This window comes from Manis javanica, chromosome 13, assembly GCF_040802235.1.
Source record: "Manis javanica isolate MJ-LG chromosome 13, MJ_LKY, whole genome shotgun sequence".
Lineage (NCBI taxonomy): Eukaryota > Metazoa > Chordata > Mammalia > Pholidota > Manidae > Manis > Manis javanica.
Window position 1 is genome coordinate 80,742,196 of NC_133168.1, and position 26,542 is coordinate 80,768,737.

General features: G+C 43.5%; 1 long non-coding RNA gene across 1 annotated transcript; it reads right to left on the bottom strand.

The window, feature by feature from the left end:
- Window positions 1-4,834: 4,834 nt before the first annotated feature.
- On the bottom strand, window positions 4,835-13,798 carry LOC140845849 (uncharacterized). The gene is made up of 6 exons (XR_012124760.1): window positions 13,616-13,798; window positions 8,451-8,593; window positions 7,989-8,182; window positions 7,575-7,719; window positions 7,051-7,240; window positions 4,835-6,958 (listed from the first exon to the last, which is right to left on the bottom strand). It is a non-coding gene; the product is annotated as an uncharacterized lncRNA (long non-coding RNA).
- Between the last annotated feature and the right edge of the window lie 12,744 nt (window positions 13,799-26,542).

Sequence of the window (26,542 nt, forward strand, 5' to 3'; positions counted from 1 at the left end):
AACTTAGTTTTTTTTCAATAACTTTATTTTCCTTCATATTGTGTTGGTTCATGTAATTTTAATTAAACCTAATTAAAATTATACTTAAACAGCAAAGTGCCCCTTAAAAATAGTGCCACTAACATAACTTGGGAAAACATAGCTGACTTTTGGCAAGGGAATGCAGAATCGGCGGGACAGGCCACACTGTCCGGGCATATCAGAGAGCAGCTGGCTACGGACTCCTCAGGGCAATGGCCACTGACCAGATGTTTTGCACAGGGAATGGAGAATGTTTTTGATATAGACAGTGGTTTACATCAAGATCAGTTAAGAAAGAGGTAGCATACATGCATTCAGAATAGACATTCTGATAAAGCAAACGGGACCTGAGAGCCTGCCCTTTCAGTCTACTCATCTTATACAAATAGAGGGAGAAACAAAAATGGAGAGATGAATTTTTCATTGGTCAACAAGCTAGTTAAATAGAGACGTATTTGCAACCTCACAAGTAGAAAACAGAATGTCAATATTTCGAATTTTGATGAGATATGTATATTGACCATATGGATATGGCACTGGGTAGAAAAGTTAGCTAAATGGAAATGTATTAGTCAACTTATTGTATTTTCCATTGTGCTGTAACAAATTACCACAAACACAATGGCTTAAAACAGCTTTTTCTTTTAGTGCTTTTGAGGTCAGAAGTCTCAAATTAAAGTTTCTGCAGGGGTGTGTATACTTTGGGGGCTTCAGGGAAGAATCTATTTCTTGTGTTTTTTAGCTTTTAGAGGCCGCCTTTATTTCTTGGCTCCTGGAACCCTCTTTATGTCATTCTAACTTCTTTCTCCTGTGTGCATCTTTCTCAATACTCTGGTCATTTTGTTTTACTCTTATAAAAAGTCTTGGGATTACATTGGGTCCACTCTCATAATTCAGGGCAACCACCCAGCTCAAGATCATTAACTTAATCACACCCGCGAGGTGTCACATAGGATAACATACTCCTACTTCTAGGGTTAGAATGTAGAACATTTATGGAAGCTATTATTCAGCCCAAGGCGCTTGGTAAGAGAAGTTTAGGAGAATGGAAGTGTCCCTATTCAAAATTGTGATGAAGTGTGTGTAACTTTTTCATTCTGTTCTTAATAGTTTTGAACTAGTCTTTCAAATTTTCCATATTCTCATCTCTCCATCAAATATTTAACACAATTTTCATATCTGCTTTCTAGTCCATTAATCTGTCCCCAACTTTTTCTAATCTACAATGTAGAGCATACTTTTTATTTATAAACAATTTGTAAAATCTTTAGTTGGTACTTTTGGATATTTCTTGCCATTTTTAAGCTCTCCAGATTCCCATTAAACATTTTTAATGTAGTCACTTTATACTTCGTACTAAATCATTATAATATCTGATGTATATCATGATATACATATATATATATATTTATGTGTTGTTTTTGTTGAATGTCAAACCTGGCTGGCCATTTCCTTGTTTGTTATTAATATATATACAGATTTTTATGCACATATATGAAATATACTATATATATATACACATATACATATATGTATATATAAATTGCAAGAATAAATCCTACTTGTTCAGATCAGTGAATTGTTAGAAAGCAACCACACTTTTCTAACCATTCCAAGTCAAGAAATAGAAAATTATTAGTTCCCACGAACAACTTTCATGCACAATTTCTACCACAAAGGTAGCACTAACTTGATGTCTAACTCTATATATTTTGTCTCAGATGTTTGTTTCTCTAATTCTTTCTCCTGACCATTATGCCGGTGTCTTTCATTCATGTTATGACTTTAACGCAGTACTTTTGTTGTTATTTGTAATTGTATTCTATGGATATGCTACAATATATTCCTTAAAACGTCGGAAGACATAATGGATTTCTTTTCTGTTTTGGTTATGATGAATAATGTTGCTAAGAATATTTTTGTATGCCTTTTGGTGGTCGTGTGCAAATTTCAGTTTGACTGTACACCTGAGAGGGAAACCGCACAGTCACAGAGGATCTGCATATTTGACTTTAGAAGAGACTATCAAACACTCATGATGGAATCTTAAGAATTTTAAAGTTATCGTATCAATTTATTCTTCCATCAGTAGTGTTTGAGAGCTTTCATTATTCTGTATGTCAAATCTAGAATTCTCAGTTTTAAAATTCAGCAATCATGATGGGTCTGTAATGACATTTCATTGTGGTTTGAATTGTCACTTCCTTGATGATTGATTTGAGTAAGTTTTTCTTGTTATATTATGTATAAAATATATTTTCCTGTCTGGTTGTTTGATACTCTTCTCTCTTAATGGTAAGTTTTTATGAGGAGATTTGTTTGTTTCTATGTAGTTCATTTTTAACTTTTCCTTTAAGGTGTCGTACTTAGCATTATCTATCTATAGTATCTCAAATACTTCTATTCCATTGTCTCTTATACATTTAGTATTTTTACATTTTATCTTTAGATCATCACATTATCAGGCACTTCTTGTTGCACATGGTGAAATATAGAGCTCAGTTGTCACTTTTTCACACACAGATAACTAGATGAATCACCATTGACCCTCCTTGAGACACTGTTCCGCAATGCCATATTTGTCCTAAATTAAGTGATAAAACATACATTGGGTGTTTTGGATTTCTATTCTATTTTTTTGTTTTCCACCTTTACATTGGTAAGACGATCTCCTTTCCCTCCCCCCTTTTTAAAAACAGCTTTATTGAGATATAACTGACTGACAGAGAACTGCACCTACCTAATGTGTACAATTTAATGAGTTTGTACAAATGTGAACACCCCTGATACCATCACTACACCCAAGGAAATAAACATATCCAGTACCTCAAAAAGTTGCCTTGTCCCTTTTTTTATGTGTGATAAGAACACTTAGCATGCTATCTATCCTCTTAAATTTTAAAGTGCATAATATCATACAGTTATTATAACTAGAATTTTATGTACATTTAACAATAACTCCCCATCTCCCCTACCTCCCCCAGTCCCTGGCCACCACTTTTATAGTTTCTACTTCTATTAGTTTTTTACTATTTTGGGTAACCTCATGTAAGTGGAATCATGCAGTATTTGTCCGGTTGTGATTGGCTTATTTCACTGAGCAAAATGTCTTCCAGGTTCATTCATGTTGCAAATGAAAAGAATCACTTTTTTCTTTCAAATTTTTAAAAATAATATTCCATTATATATTTATACTACAATTTCTTTATCCATTCATCTGTTGATAGACACTTGGATTGTTTTCCTATCCTGGATATTTTGAATAATGCTACAATAAAAATGAAAATCTAGGTATCTTTTCGAGATCTTGACTTCCATTCTTTTTGATAAATACTCAGAAGTCGGATTGCTTGAGCATAAGGTAGTTAAACTAACTGATTTTTAAATATTAAACTAAGCTTCTATTCTTGGAATAAACCCAATTTGGGTATAATATATTATTTATTTTTTATATGTCATTAGTTAGATTGCTAGTATTTTGTTTTAAATTTGTTATAATAGAAGAGATTTTCCTTTCTTGATTTACTAATGTCAAATTTGATATTGTCTCACTAGTCTCATAAGACAAGTTATCTGAAAAAGTTTTAATAATGGCATTTAAAAAAATATTTGGTAGAATTCACTGCTGAAGACTAATGTGTGTTTATATTTGTGGGAAGATATTTTTACAGACTCAGTATTTTTCTAATATTTACAGGATTGTTGATATTTATGTTTTCTTTTATCAGTTTTGGTAAATAATTATATTCTGAGAATTTGTTTATTTCCTCTAAATTATTAAAGTCACCTACGTAAAGTGACTCATCATACCGTCCTGGAACCACTCTAGCTGGATCCGCATGCTCCCTCATGCCGCATATGCATTTTGCTCTCTTCCTTTGTATCTTGACCAGCCATGGTAGTTTAACAATTTTATTTTTTTTAATAAACAAATTTGTGTTGTTCACCTCTTCTGCTTTATTTTTCTATTCTAATAAAATAATTTCTTTTTTTCCATTTCTACATTATGGTAGATTTAGTTTCTGTTTATTTTTCAATTTCTTGAAATAATGGTTAGGTGATGATTGATCTTTTCATCTTTACAATAAAATAAAACCACTAAACATTACAAATTTTCCACTAAGTGTGGTTTTTAGTTATATTCCATGAATTGGACATGTTACAATTTTAGCGTTTAGTTAGTTCCAAATATTTTCAATTTCCATTGCAATGTATTTGATCTGTCTGTTATTTAGAAATTTTTACTTTTCTTTTAAACACTTTTATGTTCCTTAGCTTAGTTTCTAGCTTAGTCCCTACAGACAAGATCAGGAAATTTGACACTTGCTGTAGGCAGTTTTTTTGGTTAATATTCATTGTACCCTTGAAAGAATAGGCACAGTGCAGATGTTGTATTGAGTCCTCTTCAGTGCTGACTATGTTCACATCTTCTATAATCTTTATTTTATTCTTTATATGTTGCTTCTCTATAAATTCTCTACAAATTTATTTAAAACATATTATCTTACTCTTACAATCCTTTCACTTTTTGTTTTACATACTACATAAAGGTAAAAAACATCAGTCTGTGTGAATACTGAAAATCTCCAAGGACTGAGGAAGGTACATAATTCACCCACAAGGCTCTTCCGAATTTGCCCCACAAATGAGTAATTTGAAAAAGAGAAACCTGCTGGTTCTTCATTTTTTAGCCCCTAAATTTTTGACAAAATATCCATCACAAGATTTCTCTTAAAACCATTTTTTATTCATTCTTTAAATGTGTTTTTTTAAATGTTAAGTGTTTTTAGATGTTTCCTTATATATTCTCTAAATGTGATTTTATTCTTTAAATGTGATTCTTTTCATGTGACTTCATGTATTAGTGACTTTAGCCTCCACTTCAGATATGAGTTATTAAATTTTAGTTTCTTCAATCAAATGTCACTCTGAATAGTGATTTTTTTTACAGGACTCAACTCTTGCTTTCATCAATATAGTAAATATGCCAACTAAATCTTTTGATTTATATTTATATTTTCTTTTACATATTTCTTTCCTTCTTATTCATTTCAACATCAGATGTTTTTCTAATGCTTACATTTTTCTCCAAAAGAGTTTCTCCTTATTTCTGCAATTATGAAATATTTAAATATAGGTATGGAAATAAGGCAAATGCCAAATACAATCAAATAGTTATAAGAGACTGTGTATCTCATTAGTTTTATGTGGAAATAACTCAATACTTTGCAATGGGCACTGGTAAAATACCTTTGATAATTAAATATGTGTATCTGGATTTTATATTATGTTTTAATCTTCATCTAATAAAAAATACAAAATGCAACATTCAAATACTACTTTTGTAGTTTTCAAAGCAACTTTACATATGACTATATGTGATGATTGAGAGAATGAGGTTTAGAGTTAGATTATTTGGGTCAAAAATCAGACTTATTAGACTTACTAGCTTTAAGATGTTGGGTAAGTAGCTTAACTTCTTTTTACATCATTTTCTATACCTGCAAAATGGAAATTAGAATGGTCTATACATGTTGATCTGATTTCAGAATTAATTAGGAAAACCTATGCAAAATTTCAAGTTAAGTTTCTGATATGTAACAGCTGGAGAATTGTTAGTTTTTGTTACTATTATTTTATAGTAATACATCTGGATGAAAATACTATTATGCCTTTTATTTATAAATAAAATCGTAGAGTTGGGACATTAATTGATTTGCCCAACATCAGAGGGTAATTTTTCAGGCCCTGATAATCTGATCACATGACCCTGCATTCAGTACATTGTCCGCCAGACTATGATCCCACTACTGCTTCAGTTGGAGAAAGGGACTGAAGGAATTTTGTGAACTTCAGCAAATAGATGTTTCTGCTTGATGTTTTTAAAATAACTGTATTGCTATGACCATGTGAGATCATAGTCAAACAACTAAAAACCTTGGTTTTTTGGTTAATTGTATTGGCATATTGATGCATCCAGCTCCTTTGGTTAGGAACTTCAAAAGGAGGAGGACTGGGAGACAGGATTTAGATATAGACAAACCACAATGTGAATCCAAGGATAGTGTCCAGATAATAATGTGTTCAATAAAATTTTTAAAATAAATTGAGAGATACTTGAAACAGCTGGCAATAGTAAAACCAGAAGGTCTAGTAGACAGGACTGAATAATATGTATGCCACCATGTATGTATATACGGAGGGCATAGGTACCTCTTATTACAGGTAAGAACCTTTCTACCTTTAGAGAGGTTTTGGGAGTCAGTATGAATTAATGAAAACATAAATGGGAAACTAGTTCATGAGAGGTTTTTGTGCTTTTTCAAAGAAAAGATATTTTCTCCTAAAGAAGAAATATGAGAGAAAAAGTTTCTACCAGGAGACTTTTACAATGTGTTTTCTAAGATAATGGGAAAAGACAATTTATGGCCAAGTTAGAGTTATGACATAATTAGAAAATAGGAATTTTCCATGGGGTACCAAAGGAAATTGAGCCCTCAAGACTCACTAACACTCACTAGTAGTAAGCCGCAGGCAATGAAGATGATGATGAACTCCCACAGTAGGGCAGAAGGCCAAAACACAAGGACACAGACCCCACTCACAAACTGGATGTCGTTGCCTTTGAAACCCAATATATTGCATTCATAACATGCATATCTATTATCAAGCTCCACTATTTTTTGGCAACCTCCTGCCCAGCCGTTGAGCTGACATCATTTTAGAACTGTCACACCGGCTCTGCACTTCACAGCGTAGGGAACACCAAGGGACAGGCCAGCACCAGCCACTGCAACAAATAACTCAAATACAATAACATTTCTTTCTCACTCTTAACAGTGTAGCGGAAGGGCTGTCACCCCCAGGGGGCCTCCGTGCGGTGATTCAGGGCTCCTTCCGGTGTGCGGCTCCAGCCCCCCCAGACCCACAGGGTAACCTGCAGGAAGCCAGCAGAGGAGGGAAAAAGGACTGAGAAGACCTCCCCACTTGCTGAAGGCCTTGACAGAAGTAACACACGTCAATGCTTACCCTGCCCCCTTCCGTGGTTCGGGGGGATGCGGTGCAGCCCCTGGCCCTGGTCTGGTGGGCGGATGTTGGTGGCTGGACAGCCATCCCTGCCTCGGGAGCCAGGAGGTGGTAAGTGGAAGAAACGTGTGGAAAGCGCGCAGGGTGTTGGAGAGGTGCTTGCAGGCGGTTGGGCTGGAAACCAGACTTGAACCTGAGTGCAGAGGCTCTGGGTTAATGACCTACCTGAAAAGAGCAAAGCTTTGGGAGGGAAGCTGGGGTCTGGAGTTGATACCCACCCCCACCCCCGCCCATGCAGTGGAGGCCCTGCAGAGGAGGGAGCCCGAGTAGGGGGCCCGTCGCTGGCCCGCACCTCGCCCTAGGGCTGCCTCCTCTGACCCATCCACGCCCCCCCACCAGCTCTGCGCCCCAGAGCAAGCCCACCGGCGACCCCCTGGCCCTCCCCCTCGGCCCCGCAGCCATCCCCCTGGGACAGCCCTGGCAGGGGCACCACCAACACCCCCACCCCGCCAGATCCGAGTGGTCACCTCCTGCAGCCCATTGTCCTCGGGGATGCGGACCGGGAGCCCCAGCTGGGCTTCCACGACGTCCTCAACTGCCTGGTCCGGGCCCCAGGGGAGATGCCGCCACCTCCCTCCCTCCGGCCCCCTCCAGGCACCTGCGACAAGCAACCTGCAGAAAACAGTGGCTAAGACAGGCCCGAGGCGCCGCGCTCTGACCCGGGCGGTGCGGGGGGGCGGGCCGGGGTGCAGGCCTGAGGCGGCCTTCAGCCACTTGCACGTGTCAGCGGGAGGCCTCCCGTGCACCCTGGGCAGGGCCGGGGTGGGTCATGTCCCGCAGCCGGGAGAGTGGGGAGCGAATCCTTTCGCTGCCCTCCCACCCGCCCTGTGTGTTTGGGGAGCCCTGAAAGCGGACCGGTTCTCTCAAACGAGATTCCTCACCCAAGAGAAGCCAGAGAGGGAGGGTGGGCGGTTCCAGAGTCCGCAGGTCACCATCATATTGTCACGAAGTCGGGGCTGGCTGAAGCGCATCCAGCCGGCGGCTCGGTTCCGGTTCCAGGGCGGCCGCTGCGGGGGGCGCCAGGGCCCCAGGGATGCCTAGCTGGGCGTCATGCTCCTGTGTTGCTATCTGGAATCTTAATAATTTTTGAATTATTTCAAAAAAAAAACATTTCCATTTTGCACTGGGCTCCACAAATTACAGAGCCAGTCCTGCTTGGCAGTTCCCGTGTGTTTGCCAGGTGACTTAAAGGCCTGCGAACCCAGGCCAGTCCCTGCTGCTGGCCCCAGGGCAAGAGCTCCCTCCATTTCCCGTGGGACCCTCAGACGGCAAGATTGTTTGCAGCCAGTCTCCACCACACTGTGAGCTCTGGGGAGCTGGACTAGGGGCCCAGCAAGGCCTACCTGCTGACTGGTGATGATTTGAGAGGTGAGCAGGTCCAACACGCTGGGCTTCCTCTGTTGCTGCCCAGTAGCTTGTGAGAGCTGCGCTTCAGAAAGACCCTCCTGAGAGGTGGTCGCTTGTTTGACGTAAAGAGTGATCAAAACTGACCCAGAAGTAATGAGATTTGTTAGCTTCTCTCTCTCACCCACCCATTTCCTTCCCGAGTCCCGTCCCCAGGCCTTTCCGCACAGTCTGCTCTGGCCACCCAGGGATATTAGGGAGATGACACGTCAGCTTAACGTCATCCACTCTAGGATCCTCACGCTAGATTCACCACCTGGAAAATTTTTAAACCAAGACTAGAGCTCTGCCCCAAGATTATTTAAACTTTTTATTCTAGAAAGTTTTAATCATACACTAAAATATAAAGAACAAAATCAATCCCCCCTGAGCCCAGCACCATCTTCTCAAACTTTGCCACACATTAAAATCCCTGTCAGAGCTTTAAAACTTTCCAATGATCAGGCTGCACAGTGGACCAGTCAAACCAGAATCAGGAGGTGCACACAGCACCAGTATTTATAAACACACCCCAGGTGCTCTGTGCTTCACACCCAGCAGAACAATTAGCATTTTGCTAATCTTTTCCATATGTTCCCCTAACACATACTATTTTTTCTGAATATTTTAATAACAGATCTCAGAAATCCAGTCCTTTCATCTGTAAATATCTCTAACAGATAGACTTGTTTTTAGCATAACAGTCGTACCATTTGCACACCTAACAAAATTCTCAGTAAGTCCTCAACATCACCTGAGACCGGGCCCATGCTGAAATTCCCAGGGCCATCTTTTTACATTTGCTTGGTTGTCTCAGGATGCACGCACTGCCTTTGGTCACTGGGTCCTGTCCCTTTTGTTTGGTGACAGCGCCCTCTGCCTTTCTGTGTTGTTTTTAAAGCCCCCTGAACGACTGTAAGGTTCTGAAGCCAGGGCTGACTGGCTGGATGGGGGAGGTGGAAGCCTGCAGAGGGAAGCAGCTTTCTCAGAGTATTCAGGGCTCTGGGTGGGGCATCCAGCACAGAAGCCCCCTCTCCCACCCTCTCTGCTCCTCCTTGAGGGAGCCCCTGCAATGCTCACCTTCTCCCGAGGCGAGACTGAACAGCGCAAGACTCATGTATAACTTTCTGTATGTCTCGCCTGAGGGTTTCAGCCCCAGGGAAGTTCACTATGAATTTGGTGGGACAGAGAAATGACAACCAAACATTCTCGGGGTAAAAGGATTTACACCTGGCTTTATTCTCCTGGTAGGTCGAGCACTAGAATCATGTGCCCATCTAGCAGTCTGAGGTCCCTAATCCTCCTCTAGCTCTGCCCAGAGCACTGGACGGAGCTGTTTACATAGCGACTCAGTCAATGAGAGCTTATTGCCAACGGATGTGGAAGCAGCAGGCCAATTACATCATCAAGTAGTTTAGGGTCAGGGGAGGGTCCTGGCCATAGGAACTTTCATTTTCCCCACAATGTACATGTGCTTTTTTCTGGAGGAAAGCTCCATGGGGTCCAGGGGATCTGTAGCCCTGCAGAAGTTAAGGCAGGGGAGCTGTTTTGTATGCAGGAGCTGGCTGGCTGGCTGACACTGTAGACGATAGCATGTGCCACCGAAAGGCTCCTGTTCACCACGAGGTGGAGCAGCTTCTCCATAGGCTTCACGGAAGGCCCGAGGTCATGGGGAAATAGTTAAACCCGTTGAAGGAACTGTCCTTACAGTGATGCCTTTCCCCTGTCGCCCCTCTCAGGGGTGTTCCAGACTCTTAGCACAGAGAACAACAAGTTCATTCATCTCAACATGAATGAGGTTTGGTCAAGCCAGACCTTGTGCTCAGGGACCAGCCAGGACTGGGCATCCCACGCTCTGTAAGCACCTGCTGAGTGAGTGCATGATGCGTGTGAGGATTCACAGCCAGCCACAGGGTTAATATCAGCAATAAAACTGCTAATATTCTGAGGTACTATTCATGTACCAGTGAGTGTAATGAGTACAATAGTCCGATGAGCTAAGGACTAATAGTATCTCCATTTTGCAGAGGTGGAAACTGGGGCATGGAGAGAACAGAGTCAGCAAACCTCACCTTCTGGTCCTTCTCTTCCTTCTGCCACAGGAGCTCCTCAGCTGCCTGCCTCCCAGCTTCCCATCTGTCCACACTCCTCCTCACATCACCTGCATCTCATGATTCTTGTTGTGAGTGTGTGTATGCAAAAGTGATGGAGGGGAGAGCATGGGTGAGAGTGTCAGAGGCTCAGAGGACGGGTCCCAGCTGTGCACAGCCATCTCCCCCTACGCAGAGTGTGGGCCGTGCCCCACAGCACGGGTGTCACCCGGGAGCTTGTCAGACATGCAGAGTAGCAGGTGGCGATTGTAGCCAACAGTAGTGTGGTGTGAACCTCAGAGCTGCTAAGGGACTGATCTTAAGTGTTCTCACCACAAAAAAGAGTGATAATTATGTGATCTCACATAGGTGTTAGCTAAAGCCGCAGTGGTAATCCTGCTCAAATATGTAGATGTATCAAATCAACGCCCTGTGCACCTTTTATTTACACTATGTGAAAATTATATCTCCATAAAATTAAATGAAAAATAAAACAAAACCAAAGAGGACATGCAGGGCGCCTGGCCCCACCACAGACTTACTACATCAGATCTTGTTCAGGCAGGTCCCTGGTGACTCCTGAACAGACCTAACTGGAGACTGCTGGTTCGACATTTCCCTGCCCACAGGGAGAGGGGCAACATTGGGACCCTTGGCTTCAGTGGTTCCTGTGATTTTCATCTCCCGTTTTCTTTCCTTTCCCTTCCTGGGTCCCTCTGCCAAGCTCTGCATTCCCTTGGGCCTGACAGCAGCCTCACCTGCTCCCCATCTCGGGCTCTTGCTGCCCTCCTCCTGTTCCCGTGCGCACACCACAAACACCGGCTCCTTTAGAGCGGCTGTGGGCATGGCTGCCATTCTCAACTGTTCCAAGACAGGCTGGCAACAGCCCCCTGCTGATTTTGGTCTAATCTCCTGCTCTGGGCCCTAATTTCACCATTTTCAGAAAAGATCTGGGCCCCAATCTTACACCAGAAGTTGGGTTTATAATAACATCATATAATCTGTCAATTTACTATGTTGACTCATCACCGCTGCTCTTGTGTGTTTCTCATATCCCTGCGTACGCTAGAATCTCACTGGGAATGGAAAGTGGACACTTTCCTTTTCTAGTATTCTCTTTCACCTTTACCATGTACAACACATGCAGTAACTATAACTGACTGGTAACTGTATAAAACATCCCAGGATTGCAAACAAACATGTACGTACTCAAACTAGTCTCTTATTAAACAAGATGGGCCCCTAGACTCCCCTTTTATTCCTCATTTACTTCAAGGTTTTGCCATCAGCAAGTACAAAGAAAGTGTGACAGTGGCCACTTGCCCATTGTGCGAGGGGAGAGTGGCAGGCTGGGTGTGCGGTTGACTCTTAGGCCGTCACAGGCATCAAAGCACTGGGAACCAGAGGAGGAATGCCATTGCTTCAGGTCCGAGGTGTTACTTCCAAGTCAGAGTCCAGGTGTGGGGGCTGCAGTGAGCTCTTTATCCTGTTCCCACTCACCTCGACAGACCTCAGTCATCTGGTTTAAGCTCTGTTCCTGGCCCACAGTTACCACCCTCCAGACAACAAGAAAACCTCCAAGTCCTGCCCTCTCCCTCTCCCAACTCTACCATCCTTACCTCTGGCTGCACACGAGCGCCACCTGGGGAGGTTTTAAAACCCCTACTGCCCTGGCCATGCCCCAGACCAATTAAATCCAAATTTCTAGGAATGGGTCCAAGTAGTGATATTTTTTGAATTCCCCTGGCGAGTCCATGGGCAGCCATGTTTGAAAGCCACTGTTTTAGATGCCCTTCCCCTCAGCCTAGGAAAAAGCCAGAGTCTTTCTCTGCCCACCTACAGTCACTCTGCTAGAAAAGCCTGTGCACCTTCCTTTACCTAGCCACTTTCCCTAACCCTGGCCTTGGTACATGCCATCCCCAGAAAAGAGGCCAGACGGGAGAGGAAAGACCATTCCACACAATCACATTGCCCCAAGTCACCATTCTGTGATAAGAAAGCTGGTGCGGAAGGGGCAGGAGGGACCTGGGACAGGGAACTGAGGGGGAGCCCATACTTCTGCGCCAGCTCACTGGTAAAGAGCCCCAGTCGCTGAGGCCATGGCCCCTCTAGGATGGCAGATCACGTCTGTCCACCCAGTAAGGGGCCCCTCATAAAGGAGGAAAAGCTCCTTATACTGCCCTGCTCAGGGGCCTCCAGGAGGCTCCCACTCTCACAAGGAGAAAGCACGTTTCTCTCTCACCATCTGCATTTGACTGAAGCTCACCAGAAAGGGCTCAGGACCTCCAGAAAACTTAACATGCTGAGGAATGATGTTGTAATGCTCCATGTTGAGGCAGAAGTGATTGTCTGTAAGCGAAAAGATCAGCTGGTGGAGCTCCCAGGACATAAACAAACCAGGGCTGGTAGGGAATTGGAGGGATAACCATCCCCCCTCTCTCTTTACTCCCAGTTCATCAGCTGGACAATGGACATCTGAGGCTCCTCTGGTGGGGATGCAGCCTGTCCACCACCACTTGACTCCTGAGCCATGAACTCTGGAATGTCTCCTGGTGCAGGGCTGTTCTTCCCAGGACTGTTTCCTCTCCACGTGACCAGCCCTCCCCTTACCCTGCCAGGCCCCAAACCATCCCAATCTTGGAATAATGAAGTGGACTCAGCTGGGCTCTCTGATTTTACACTAATTCTTTATAAAATCACTGCCCTAAGATGGCTGATGCCACTACGCACCCCTTCACCCATTCAGGTGTCACTAGCATTCCTCCCCGTACTTTCCACATCCCCTCCCCTTACTAATTATTCGAAGTGCAACTCAGCGCACGGAACCCTGGCTTCAATGCAGCATCAGTCACTGTACTCAAGCATCCTGTACAGAACAATGTTTCTATAAATGTAGCTGCCTAAGACGGGAAGGAAAGGTGTGAGGTCAGAACTAAGCATTTTCTCCATTGTAAGTGTGTTTCCTCACTGGGCACACATCAGGGAATTCCAGACGCTTACCGGCGAAGTGGAACCACACGAACATCTCTACCCACCTGTGAGAGCTGGCAGCTACGGCTTTGTGCCACCCAGGCATCCTCTGGGTCAGAGAAGCCAATGCAAGGTAACTTCTTGTCCATGAGCCCAGATTCAGGTCCAAGTTGTCCCACTCTTCTCCCCCATGATGGAGAAGAACAGAGCAGGGAAGCTTTGTTCTCACTTCCCTGACACTGAACAGGAAAATCCCACCAAACTGGATCATGGGAAATAACATGATGAGATATTGGCTCAATGAATTCTATGTCTCATTTCCTTGTTTATATAATGTGGCAGATGAGGCTGTATGGAGGGCTTGCAGAGGGAAGAAGGAGAATGGTTGGGATGAAGATCGAGTTAGAAGAGGAGTTTCATCAGAACCCTGTCCCCTGACTAATGGCTGGAGACGCATCTCTTTCTCCTCCTATTTCCCAGCCCTTCCTTAAGCACACCAGCAATGGCTGCAGGATAGGAACGTTGTGTAATAACCATGTTATCTAGTTTCTGTTATTTGACATCTTGGGGCCTTACTGCATCATGGAGGGACTGCATCTCAGAGCTAGTTAGTCAGAGTAATAGCAAACATCTTGCCTACAAGTGCGCCTTTTATATGCAAGCTGACCAGCCCAGAGCCCACACCCCAACCACCTCCTGTATCAGCCTCTCACACCCATGCCAGGCTATTGTCCAGCTGCCCTAGTCACCCCAGGGCCAGGTACTAGACAACCAGGGACGCCCCAGAGCCGTGATACCATTCACACTAGTCAATCTTCTGCCTGCCTGCCATGCCTCACCCGTTCTTTCCCATGGAAACCACAATAAAGGCTCTTGCCTCTTTGCTCTCTGCCACCTGACCAACCCTGGAGCTTCCCCGTGTGGTCCTGCTTGACAGAGCATGCCCCTCTGCCTTGAAATCTGTGAGTAGAACAAATTATATTTTCAGTGGCAATTATCTCCTGATCTGTTGGCCTCACATTGGATAATAACTTGAATTTTCAGAAAGAAGTGCAAAGCACTGGGTAATGTCATCTCTGGGTAAATATAAAGACTGCATAAATATGTATAAATATATTGTTGGGTTTATAAGATACATAAAGATATGTGATAATAACAGCACAAAGGAGAGGGGGGAAATTGAAATACATGAGAGCAATATTACTATGACTTACTAGAATTAAGGCAGTATTAATCTAAAGTGGATGGTATACATGAATATGTACATTGCAATCTGTAGAGTGACCACTGAAATAGCAAAAATGCACTAAGGCCACAGAGGAGTCAGGACAGCACACTTAAAAACATTGGCACAAAAGCAGTAAAAGAAGAACAGATTTTATTAATGAAATGTAGGAAACAAAATAGCAGAACTAAATCCAACTGTATCAATAATTGTGTAAATATAAATGGACTAAACAAAATAATCAAAAGGCAGTGATGGTCAGAATGGATAAAAAAGCAGGAGTCCATGGATACTGTTTGAAAGAGACACATGTCACACAAAAAACACAAGTAGATTGGAAGTAAAATGATATAAAGGGCAGACTGTGCAAATGGTAGCAATCAGAGCCAGAGTGACTGCATTACTGTCAGACAAAACAGACTTTAAGATGTAAAAAATATATTACCAGAGACAAGGAGGGACATTTCTGGAGATCAAAGGTAAATACATTAGGAAGATGTAACAGCTGTAAGAGTAACAGTATGTAACAGTAAAGCCTCAAAATATCTGAAGCCAAAGTGGATAGAATTGAAAGAAAAAAACAACTCAACAATGACAGGTTGTTCAGTGATAAAGGGTTCAACACCCCACTTTCAGTCACTTGTAGAACAGCTGAACACAAAGGGAGCACGGATATAGAAGACTTGACCAACACTATCAACCAGCTTAGCAGACAGACATTTGTAGAACACTCTACCTAAAAATGACAAATATATGTATTTTTCAAAAGCATATGTAACATTCTCCAGGTTACAGGATATACCAGGCCATAAACAAATTTCGGTATGTTTTAAAGGATTTAAACCATTGAGAATATGTTCTCACCCACAAAGGAATGAAATTAGAAGTCAGAAAGAGAAAGCATTTGGGGAGTCCTCAATTTTAAGAAATAAACAACACATTAGTCAAAGATAAAATCACAATGGAAATTAGAAATATTTTGAACTAAATTAAATAAGAATATAACATGTTAAAAGTAATGGGCTGGGACTAAAGTAGGACTTAGAAAAGCATAAAGTTCTCGAATCAACAATTCAAGCTTCCATCTTAAGAAAGAAGAAAGACAGAGAGAAAGAAAAGGAGGCAAATTAAACCCAAAGGAAACAATAAGAAGAAATAAAGATCAGAGCAGAAATGAATGAACTAGAAAACTGGAGAACAAAGAAAATCAAGGAAATAAAAAGTTGGTTCTTAGAAAATATCAACAATATTGACATACTTTTAGCTAAACTGACCAAGAAAAAAGAAAAGAGACACAAATTGACAAAATCAGAAATGTAGGAGGGGACATGGGTGCCAACCCTACAAAATTTAAAGAATTACAAGCAACTTTATGCCAACAGATTGGACAATGTAAATGAAATGGGAAAATTCCTAGAAAGAAAATAACCAAAACTGACAAGAGGAAACTGGAAGTCCTGAATAGATCTGTTAACAAAAAATTGAAATCATAGTTTTAAAATCCTCCATGAAGAAACTTCATTGGTGAGTTCTATATAATGTTGAAAGAAGAAATAATACAAATCTTAGACAACTCATTCAGAACACAGATGAGGGATGACTTCCCAACTCAACTCTAAAGGTTGGTATTACTCTAAAAAGCCAAAGACATCAAAGAAAACTACAGACCAATATCCCTATTGCAGCAGATGCAGAAATTCTTAACAAAATATTAGCCAACTAAATCCAGCAGCATATACAAAAGTTTATACACCATGACCACATAGATTTTATCCTAGAAATAAAAAACCGGTTAACATCCCAAAATCAATCCATGTAATACATGATAGTAACAGCATAAAGGACAGAAACTCATGGTCATCTCAATAGATGCAGAAAAACATCCAGCAAAATCCAGCACCATTCATGATTAAAACTTAAAAAGTGGAATAGAAGGAAATTTTCTCAACTGTATAAAGAAGACCTACAAAAAAATCTCACAACTACCATACTTAATGATAAAAACTGAATCCTCTCCCTCAGATATCAGGACTGCAGCAAAGATACCAGTGCTCACCACTGCTATGCAGCATTGTACTGGAGGTTACGCCCAGGCCAGCAGGGGCAAGAAAAGGCAATTAAGTACGTAAAGATTGGAAAGGAAGGCGTAAACGTGATCACAGATCCACAGTTAACATGAATCTGTCATGCAGAAAATCCTGAGGATTCTACATGAAAGCTACAAAAGGACAAAGTAAGAATACTTTGCTGCCTAATTTCAAAACTTACTGGAGTGTGGTCTTGACTTAAGGACAAAATACAGAGAAGTTGAACAGAAGTAAAACACTAGAAATAAGTTCTAACATTCATAAGCAAAGGATTTTTACAAAGGTGCCACCCTACACCATATGCAAAAGTCAACTCCAAATGCATCGATCTTAAATATAAGAGCTAAAACTATCAATCTTCTAGAACAAGACACAAGAGTCTATCTTTATGACCTTAGATGAGACAAAGACTTCTTAGATATGACACCAAAATTATGATTCATAAAGGAAAACTGGTAAATTAGATTTCATGAGGAGTAAAATATTTGCTCTTCAGAAATCACCACTGTAAAAAGAAAAGCTTCAAACTGGAAGAAAATATTTTCAAATCATGTCTGATAAATGATTTGTGTCCAAAATACATAAAGAACTCCTACAACTCAATAAGAAAACAACCCAGTTTTTGAAATGAGCAAAGATTTCAACAGATATTTTCCCAAAGATATACAAATGGCTAATATGCATGTGAACAGATGTTCACCATCATTAGTCTTTAGAGAAATGCAGACACATACCCATTAAAGCCCAGTGAGATGCCACCCAGACCCACTGTGGCTATGATGAAAAGGCTGCCAATACCTCATGTCAGGGTGTGCGGAAACCGGGGCCCTCACCCACTGCGGGTGGGAAGTAGCTCCATCACCCTGAAGAACCGCTCGGCGGTTTCTCTGTTAAGCACACACTTGCCATATAAATGAGCAATTCCACTTTTAGGTATCTACCTAGGAAAAAGGAAAATATATACAAAGATGTACATGTGACTACTTATGGCAGCATTATTTATGAAGCCAAAAAATGAAAACCATCCATGACTGGGGAATAGATAAAATTCCTTACAATGGAATTTTCTCAACTTGTGATAACAGTTTTTGAATATTGTAAAATAAACTGCTGACATATACTTATTCCATTTCCATTTACATAAAATGAGAGAAAGTAAATCTACAGAGGCAAAAAGCAAATCAGCAGGTGCCTGGGGCTGAAAGTGGGAGTGGGCTTAACTGCAAACGACATCAGGGAACTTTTTGGGGTGATGGAAACATTCTAAAAATGGATTGTGATGGTTGCAAAACCATAACTTTACTAAAGCACATTTGATTGTCCACTTATAAATGGGTGTGTTTTGTGGAATTTAAATTTACCTCAATAAAGCTACTAATAAAAAATACATGATATATGAGATAAGAGACAAAGATACAGATAGAAGAGAAAATAAGTAGGTAAATTTTATGGAATTAATGAATGTCTACCTTTGGTTTTTGTGAAATCAGTCAAAATGACAATCCATGTTTGTGTTTTTGTCTCAGTTTCAAGAATGTTGTTTTCACTCATCTTTTATGGGACAACAGCTCTTTTTAGGGTACTAGCCATCAATTCCAGAAGAAAAAAAAACTGAGCTGAGCCTCAGTACATCTCAGTAAGCTAACCTACCTATTAATTTTCAATTTCTTAATTACTCATAACTATAAGTGACTAATGACACTTATTAAAAAATCCCTCTCCTAGTGACATTTTGCAGGGAGATGAAAGCCAGAAGGGGGACTGATCCTTGGCGGGGTTTCAGCTTCGGAGAAAAGGACAGATATTATTTTGCGGTGTAGACTTTCCCCCCCTGCAAGCAGTGGCCTGTTCACCTGAACCAGCTTAGGATACAGAGGGTGGCCATATATATATGGGCATATATCTTAACTTTCTTGCAAGCTAACTGTTCAAACTGTTCAGTGGCTGATAAACTGAAATTTGTGTATGTGCTAACAATATTGACACTGTAATATTTTAAGTCCTCAATGAAAGGAAAAACGCCTCTAACTGTGGACTTCCAGGGGCCCCGAGACAGACGAGGCCTGGGACACTCCCCCGGCCCACCCGTCAGGCAGCGGGATGACTCGCCTCCGGGGACCTCTCCCCGCAGGGCGCCCACCTGGGTCACAGCTCTGTGGCCGTCCGAAGGGCCTGCCCCGCCCCCTGCTCCTCTCCGCCCTGTCCCGGGCAGAGCCCTGCCGGGCACCGAGGGGCCAGGGCTTCAGACAGCACCAGAGCCAGTGACCTGGCTGGCAGTGGCCCCGAGGTCATCCGTGCCCGCTCAGCGCAGTGTACTGGGTCACCGGGGGTAACAAAGCACCACTCTCTGCGGACCGAGGCCGCCTGCCAAGTGCCAGCGTGGAGCTCCGTGGGCACCGCAGCTGCGGGCCAGCAGTAGGCTGCCCTCGCCGCCTGCCACCGCGCCCCACCCGGGGCAGTGCCCCAGCCCCTGGGGTCTTCCTGAGAGCAGGGGAGGCAGGGAGGGAGAGACAGAGAGAGGGAAAGGGGCCTCCCTGGGGTTTGCCTGGGGCCTCCGCAAGGAGGAACGCGGCCCAGGGCTGGTCCTGAGGAGGGCGTTCGTGCATCACAAGTAGAACCGCTGGAAGAAAGGTCGCCCTCTTCCCAAGGACGGGGAACCACCATGGCCGAACCCCGTGGGGCCACTGCAGACCGACGACTGACAGAGACGGACCCTGTATTCATTCTAGTCCGCAGCCAGCTGTGTGACCCTAATCATGCCACTTAACCTCTCTGGGCCGCCTCGCACTGCGCCATTATGATTCCCTCCCTCACTCTGGGACCCTAAAGGCCAGTCAGGGTGACCCAGTCCCAGTTCAGTGAGGCGGGCGGGGACACCGGGGGCCTGAGCGTTCATTGCTCGGGTCCCTGGCAGAGCCCGGGGTTCCGAGCGCTCTCCTCAGGCCACATGGGGACGCGACCTCTGGGAAACCCTCCGCCCTTCCCCGTCTCGGCACTCCTACATCTCCGGGGCCCGCGGGGACCCAGCTGCGCGCGGCCCGGGCTCCTCCGCTCCCGGCCCCCCCGGGGGATGTCTGGGTCCCCGGGAGACAGCCGCCCCCGAGGTGCGCTCCCGGTCCCCCCCCCCACTGGGCCCGCCCCTCCCGGGCCCTCCCCTTCTGCTGGGCCCGTCCCCGTCTGCACCCTCTGGGCACGGAGCCAGCGCCGCCCCCGAGGTGCTCTCCCCGTCCCCTCCCCCCGTACTGGGCCGCACCCCTGGGGGAACCCCGTCTGCACCCGCTGGGCACGGAGCCCGCGCCGCCGGGAGCCGCCCTCCCGCGGGAACACGAGCGCGCTCACTGCTCCCCGGCCCGGGGGGCCCCGCTGCCCCCCAGCGTGTCCAGGCCCAGCTTGTCCCGGCAGCTCCCCCACCCGGAGGCAGGCCCTGGACCCGCAGGATCGCGGCCCGCCTGCACGGTGCCTCGGCCCCCGGGGCCTGCGCGAGATCCTGCGGGCCAGGAGCAGCTTGGTGGCAGGGTGCAGCCACACGCCCCTCCACGGGTCCCACGGGCGCAGCACCGCCGCTGTTCCCCGGGGGACGCCCAGTCAGTGCCCCTCGGGCACAGGGTGGAGGACGGGGGCGGGCCTAGAACGTGTGACCCTCGGCCTGGCTCCTGCGAGTACGTGAAGGGGCTGCTCACGGAACACCTGCTCAGCGTGCAGCGCTGGTTCTGCTGCCGCTGCAGAGGCGGCACGTGCCCTCCCCACACCTCGGCGGGCGGAGTGGCGCTCGCTGTGGCAGGGAGCGCTGGGTAAAAGCCCTTGACGGAGAACAGGTGCAAGGCCCTTCTTGGCAAAAGAATCACAATGCAGTTCACAGAATATGCCTGCTGAGGTCAATAATCACCATTAAAAAAATCATCTTACCCAAACAGTCCATGAAAAAAAAGTCCCTGGGAAAGTCAGAAAGTGTGGGGTTGAGATTCCCACAGAAATCCTCTCTGTTTACTTGTATCTGTTATTGCAGTTGGTCAAAATCAGTCTGTTTGCCAGGCTGACATTCCCTTTGCTGGTGGCTGGTCATGGTGGCCACAGAAACAGACGTTCCTTAGCCGAAGTCACAGATAGACGTGAGCACGGGTGACAGCATATCCCAGGGCACACATACAGCAGCCATCCGTGGGGCCCTTGCAGAGTGCTTCCAGGCCTATTATAAGCCCTGACATTTATGAAACTTACCCTGGTGTGTTTTTAAGGCATTTTATGTTTTTGTTATGTTATTATATTTATTATAAAAAGTCTAAGTGAAAGAACAAGATTGGAAAAAATCATCCCACATATCATCCAGATTAAAATAATTTCTTCCTTTATTGTAAAATAAATGTGACATAAGATGTTATCATTTTAACCATTTTTAAGTGTACGATTCAGTAGCATTAAGTACGTTCTTAATGTTGTGCAGCCAGCACCGCCATCCACCTCCAGAACTCTTTCATCATCTCAACAGAAACTCAGAAACTCTGTTACTGAACTTGCCTCTTCTCAGGACTTCAAGCAAGCAGAATCAACACAATTTTTGTCCTTTTGTGCCTGATTCCATTTTAACGCCATGTTTTCTGATGTGTGCTACAGCATCAGAGTGTCGTTCCTTTGTATGGCCCAGCATTATCCCATTGTATACCCATTTCTTTTATCCATTTATATGTCAGAGGTTTGTGTTCTTTTCCCCTTTGGGCTACTTTAAATAATGCTGCTTTGAACGTGTCTGTACAAATACCTGATTGAGTCTCTGCTTTCAGTTCTTTCAGGTATGTACCAAAGCATGGAATTGTTGGACCATGTTGTAATTCTATGCTTACTTTTTTTGAGAAACAACCATTTCCACTGCAGCTGCACCATTTTACAACCTCACTGGTAACGTACAGGGGTTCCAATTTCTCAACATCCTCACCAACAGTTGTAATTTTCTTTTTTTTTTTTTCTTAAAACTTGGAAGTGTTGATCCCCCAGCTTTGTTCTTTCTCAAGATTGTTTCGGCTATGGCCTTTGAGATTCATTATAAATTTTAGGATGAGTTTTTTAATTAATTTCCCAAGAATTGCTCTGGGATTTTAATAGGGATTGTGTTGGATCTATAGATTGGTTTGTATGTTATTGACATTGTAATGTCTTCCAGTCCCAAACATAAGATATCTTTCCATTCATTCATTTCTTTCAGCAGTGTTTTGTAGTTGTTAATGTACAAGTCTTTGCCTCCTTAGCTAAATTTATCCCTAAGTAGTTCATTCTTTTTGATACTATTATAAATGGAATTGTTTTCTCCATTTCCTTTTCAGATTGCTCATTGTTCAATGCAACAGATGTTTGTATGCTGATTTTTGTAATGTCCCACAATTCTGATGAACTCATTTATTAGTTTAACAGGTTTTTGTACAATCTTTAAATGTTCTCTGTATAAGATTATGTTAACTGCAAAACGAGATCTTTTCCCTTCCTCCTTTACGATTTGGGTTCTCTATCTAGGATTTGCACAATTGAATAGAATTAGTGAAATAAGATATCTTTGTCTTGTTCCTGACCTTTTGGGGAAATGCTTCCAATCTTTCATCATTGATTATGAAGCTAGCAGTGGGTTTTTCATGTATGTCTTTCTCATGTTGAGGACATTCTCTTCTATTCCTAGTTTATTACATATTTTTATCATGAAATTGTATTGAGTCTTGTCAATGTTTTTTCTACAATTGAGATTATCATGTGGGTCTTTACTTCATTCCATACTAATGTGGTGTGTTACGTTAATTGGTTTCATTCGTTGAACCATCATTGACTCCAGGAATAAATCCCGCATGGGCATGGTGTATAATTCTTTTAATATGCTGCTGAACTCAGTTTGCTAGTGCTTTGTGGAGGATTTCTGAATCAGCATTCATCAGGGATGTATTTGTTTGTAGTGTTCCTTTTTCAAAGTGTCTTTGTCTGGCTTTTGTATCATGGTAATACTGGCCTGATAAGATGACTTAGGAAATGTCCTCTCTCTTCAGTTTTTCGACTGAATTTGAGAAGGATTAGTGTGAAATGTTTGGTAGAATTCACCAGTGAAGCCATCAGATTCAGGGCTCTTCTTTGCTCTTTGTTTCCTTTGATTTTTGATTCCTGATTCGATCTCCTCACTAGCTAGTGTTCTTTTCAGATCTTCTATTTCTTCACGAGTTGGTTTTGATAGATTGTGTCTTGCTAGGAATTTACTCATTTCACAGAGGTTCTCAATTTGTTGGCATACAATTATTCACTGTATTCCCCTATAATCCTTATTTCTGTGAATCTGGTTGTAACGTCCCCTCTTTCATTTCCAATTCCAGTAATTTGATTCTTGCAATATTTCTGATGAGAAAGCTTCATCAGCTTTATTTTCATTCCTTTGGATACAAGGGGTCCTTTTTTCTGACTTCTTTCAAGTTTTTCCTTTGTTGCTGGTAGAAAACAATGTGAGTACAATGTGCCTTTGTCTTTGTGTTCCGTGTGCTTAGTGCCACTGAGCTTCTTGGGTGTGTGAGTTCACAGTTTTTACTGAATTTGGAAAGTGTTCAGCCATTCTTTGTCAAATACATTTGTCCTCCCACCCTTGCTTTCTGCTTTGGGAATGTTATGGCCACTTGAAGTTGTCCCATAGCTTACATGTTTGGTTTGGTTTTTTTAAGTCTTTTCTCTCTGTGTTTCACTGGAATAGTTTCTATTGTTATGTCTTCACATTTATTAATTTTTTTCTTTAACATTGACTCTGCTGTTAATACCATTCTGTGTGTTTTTTTTTTACCTAAGTCACTGTGTTTTCAACTCAATTGGGTCTCTTCATATATTCCAAGTCTCCACTTAACAAATTCAATCTTTCCTCTAGCTTCTTGAGCACGTGAGATAAGTTATAGTAAGTCTTCATGTCCTTGTCTATTCATTTTATTATCTGTGTTAGGTCTGGGTCAGTTTCATCTGACTGATTTTTTTCCTCATAATGGATTGCATTTTCCTGCTATTTTGCATGATTCATAATTTTTTTACTGAATGCCAAGCATTGACTTCTACCTTGGTCACTGGATTCTTTTGTACTATAAATAAACATTCTTGCATTTTGTTCAGGAGAGTTATTTGAAATAAGTTTGATTGTTCTGAGTCTGACTTCTTATCATGGCATCTTTTAATCAGGATTCTCCAAAAAGCTCTTACCTCCCTGTGTTCATGAAGTTGTGTATGCTTATCACCAGCAACCTCTGAGATGGAGGAGGGAGCAGTTTTTTGTTTAAACACAGCTGTAGCTGGCCAGCTATGCACACTTCTACAAGAACATCACTAGCTTTGCAAACCTTTGGAAACCAAAACCAACTCTGATTGGAGTTTTTTCCCAGATATTTCTGAGGCTGAATTTTTAAACCCCTTCCAAGATGTGTCAGAACACTTCCCTGAATCCAGAACATCGAAAGCCTCCCAGATGTCATAAGGGTTTGTGTTTGATCTTGGACTGTGGTTCTGGAACCTTCGGCACACCTTATTTTTTAAATGTAAATAGCAGAGCCATAGAATCAAATTTTCTTTATGGGCAGATTTACTCCTTGACCAAACTCTAAGCAGGTTCCATGGAATTTCTCAACTAGACCTCAATTTTCAGACCTTTGTGTTTATCTCTGCAATTGCCCAACTTCAGCAAGAAACTGGCTAGGATGGTTTAGCCGGAATCCCCCACCAGCCACCCCCAGGGAATGTCTGATCACCCTGGCCTGCCTTCAGCAAGAATCTTGTTTGGTGGGTTATCCCTGATGTCTCCTCTTGGTCGCACTCCATCCACTGGCCTCCCTGCCCTGTCCCTTGGCTGTAAACTCCCCCTTTTTACTGTTCTATTCAGGGTTGGCGTCTCCCTCCTCATCCGCAAATCCCTATTGCAGTGGTCCTGACCACTATTGCTATCGCGATGGATCTGAAGAAGGTCTGCTGTCCATCTTTACCAAGTAAAGCTTCTCTAACATCGCCTCCCAGCCCAGTCCCTCCACCTGGAAGGGGAGGTGCAGGGTCATCTTCTCCCGAGGCCCAGGGCATTGATTTTCCAGACTAAAACTTTTCCAAAAACAAACCACACCACAGGCACGCATCACCCAGTATATTTTAATTCCCACGGTGCTGTAAGAAATATGCAGTGATTGAGTGAGGCACACATATGAATTGGAACAATCACCACGTATGAAATTACTAAGTAGGAAGCTGCAAGACAGTATGTGTCTATTCAATAATGGAAAATGAAATGTGCACTTTAAAATTAAGCCTTTCACCAAGATAAATGAGATCATTTTCTTGGAAAGGACTCAGCCAAGAATGGAGGAAGGACTACACTCCTTCACACATCGGAGAATGTCAGAAGACCAGAGGCAGCAGTTCTTACCGGCATCGACCAGGGTGTGGGGTGCTACTCTCCATTGTCAGGAAGGAAGGGAGAGAGGCACAGGGAATTAGTCTCTCTCTCCCCTCATATCCTACCTATCTGGGCACCGCCCAAGGCTTGCTCCTCATGCAGTCAGACAAATGAAGACTAACTAGGCGCCTCATTTCCTCACTCCACAAGTCCGGGAACCCCAATGTTGTCTTTGGAAGACAGTGAAAAATGTGCAGAGGAGGGATTATTCATTAGTGTCTCCACAACCTTCTGGAGTTAAAGTGTGTCTTGCCTGAGGGTTTCAGCCCCAGGCACGGTCACTATGGATTCAGTGAGACCCAGAAATGACAACTGAGCATTCTTGGTGTCAAAGGGTTTATACCCAGTTGTTATTCCCCCAGAGGTAATCCTCTTCCATCTCTGCCTGAGCCCAGAGCACTGGGTGGAGCTCCTTATACAGTGACTCAGTCACTAACAGCCCGTTGCCTGGGGTGTGGAGGCAGGAGCCCAGCAGTGGGCCAGTGACAGCATCACGTGGTTTAGGGTCAGGGGAGGGTCCTGGCCACAGGAACTGCTGTGTTCCCCACAAGGTGGCAGGCTGGCCTGAAGCTTCATGGAAGAGAAAATGTGGCAGAAGTCACTGCAGGAACAAAGGTGGCTGTTGCATGACACAGGCAGCAGGTGTGGGGAGTGGCACTGCTAACAAAGATGGGTAATTGGGATGAGGAGCCTGTTCCCATTTGAAATTGAGCCAATCATGAAATACTGGTGTGAAGACCTCCTGACAGGGAATGCAAATGCGGGTGTGGGTCCTCAGCAAGATTGTGGACCTGGTCATTTGAATGTGGAAGGTACAAATTCAGACAGGCCCCTGGCAAGCCAAGCTTTAACAAGAAAATGAGTGTAGAAGGGAACACTTTAGGGGCTAGTGCCTTATGTGTTCTTGTTCAGGCACAGAAAGGAGGAGAAATTTTAAAAAAAGAAAAGGAAAGGAGATGGTCAGAGAGAAATGAGAAGTATCACGTGGCTGGGGCCTTGTTAGGATGGAGGAGAGAAGGATTTGAATCCTGGTATGTTTGGGTCTGAGTCTGTTTTTCCCGCCACTGCTTCCTGAACAAAATGCAACCCTCAGGCTGGGAGCCCCGAGTGGGCAGCAGGGCTGGGGAGGGCGTCTGGTCGAGGCTGAGAGAGGACGGCTCCCCGACGGCAGAGCACCGGGAGCTCTGAGGCTCAGGCCCACACAGCAGAACACATTGAATCTGGTCCCTCCCAGTGAGCCCCTCTGGGG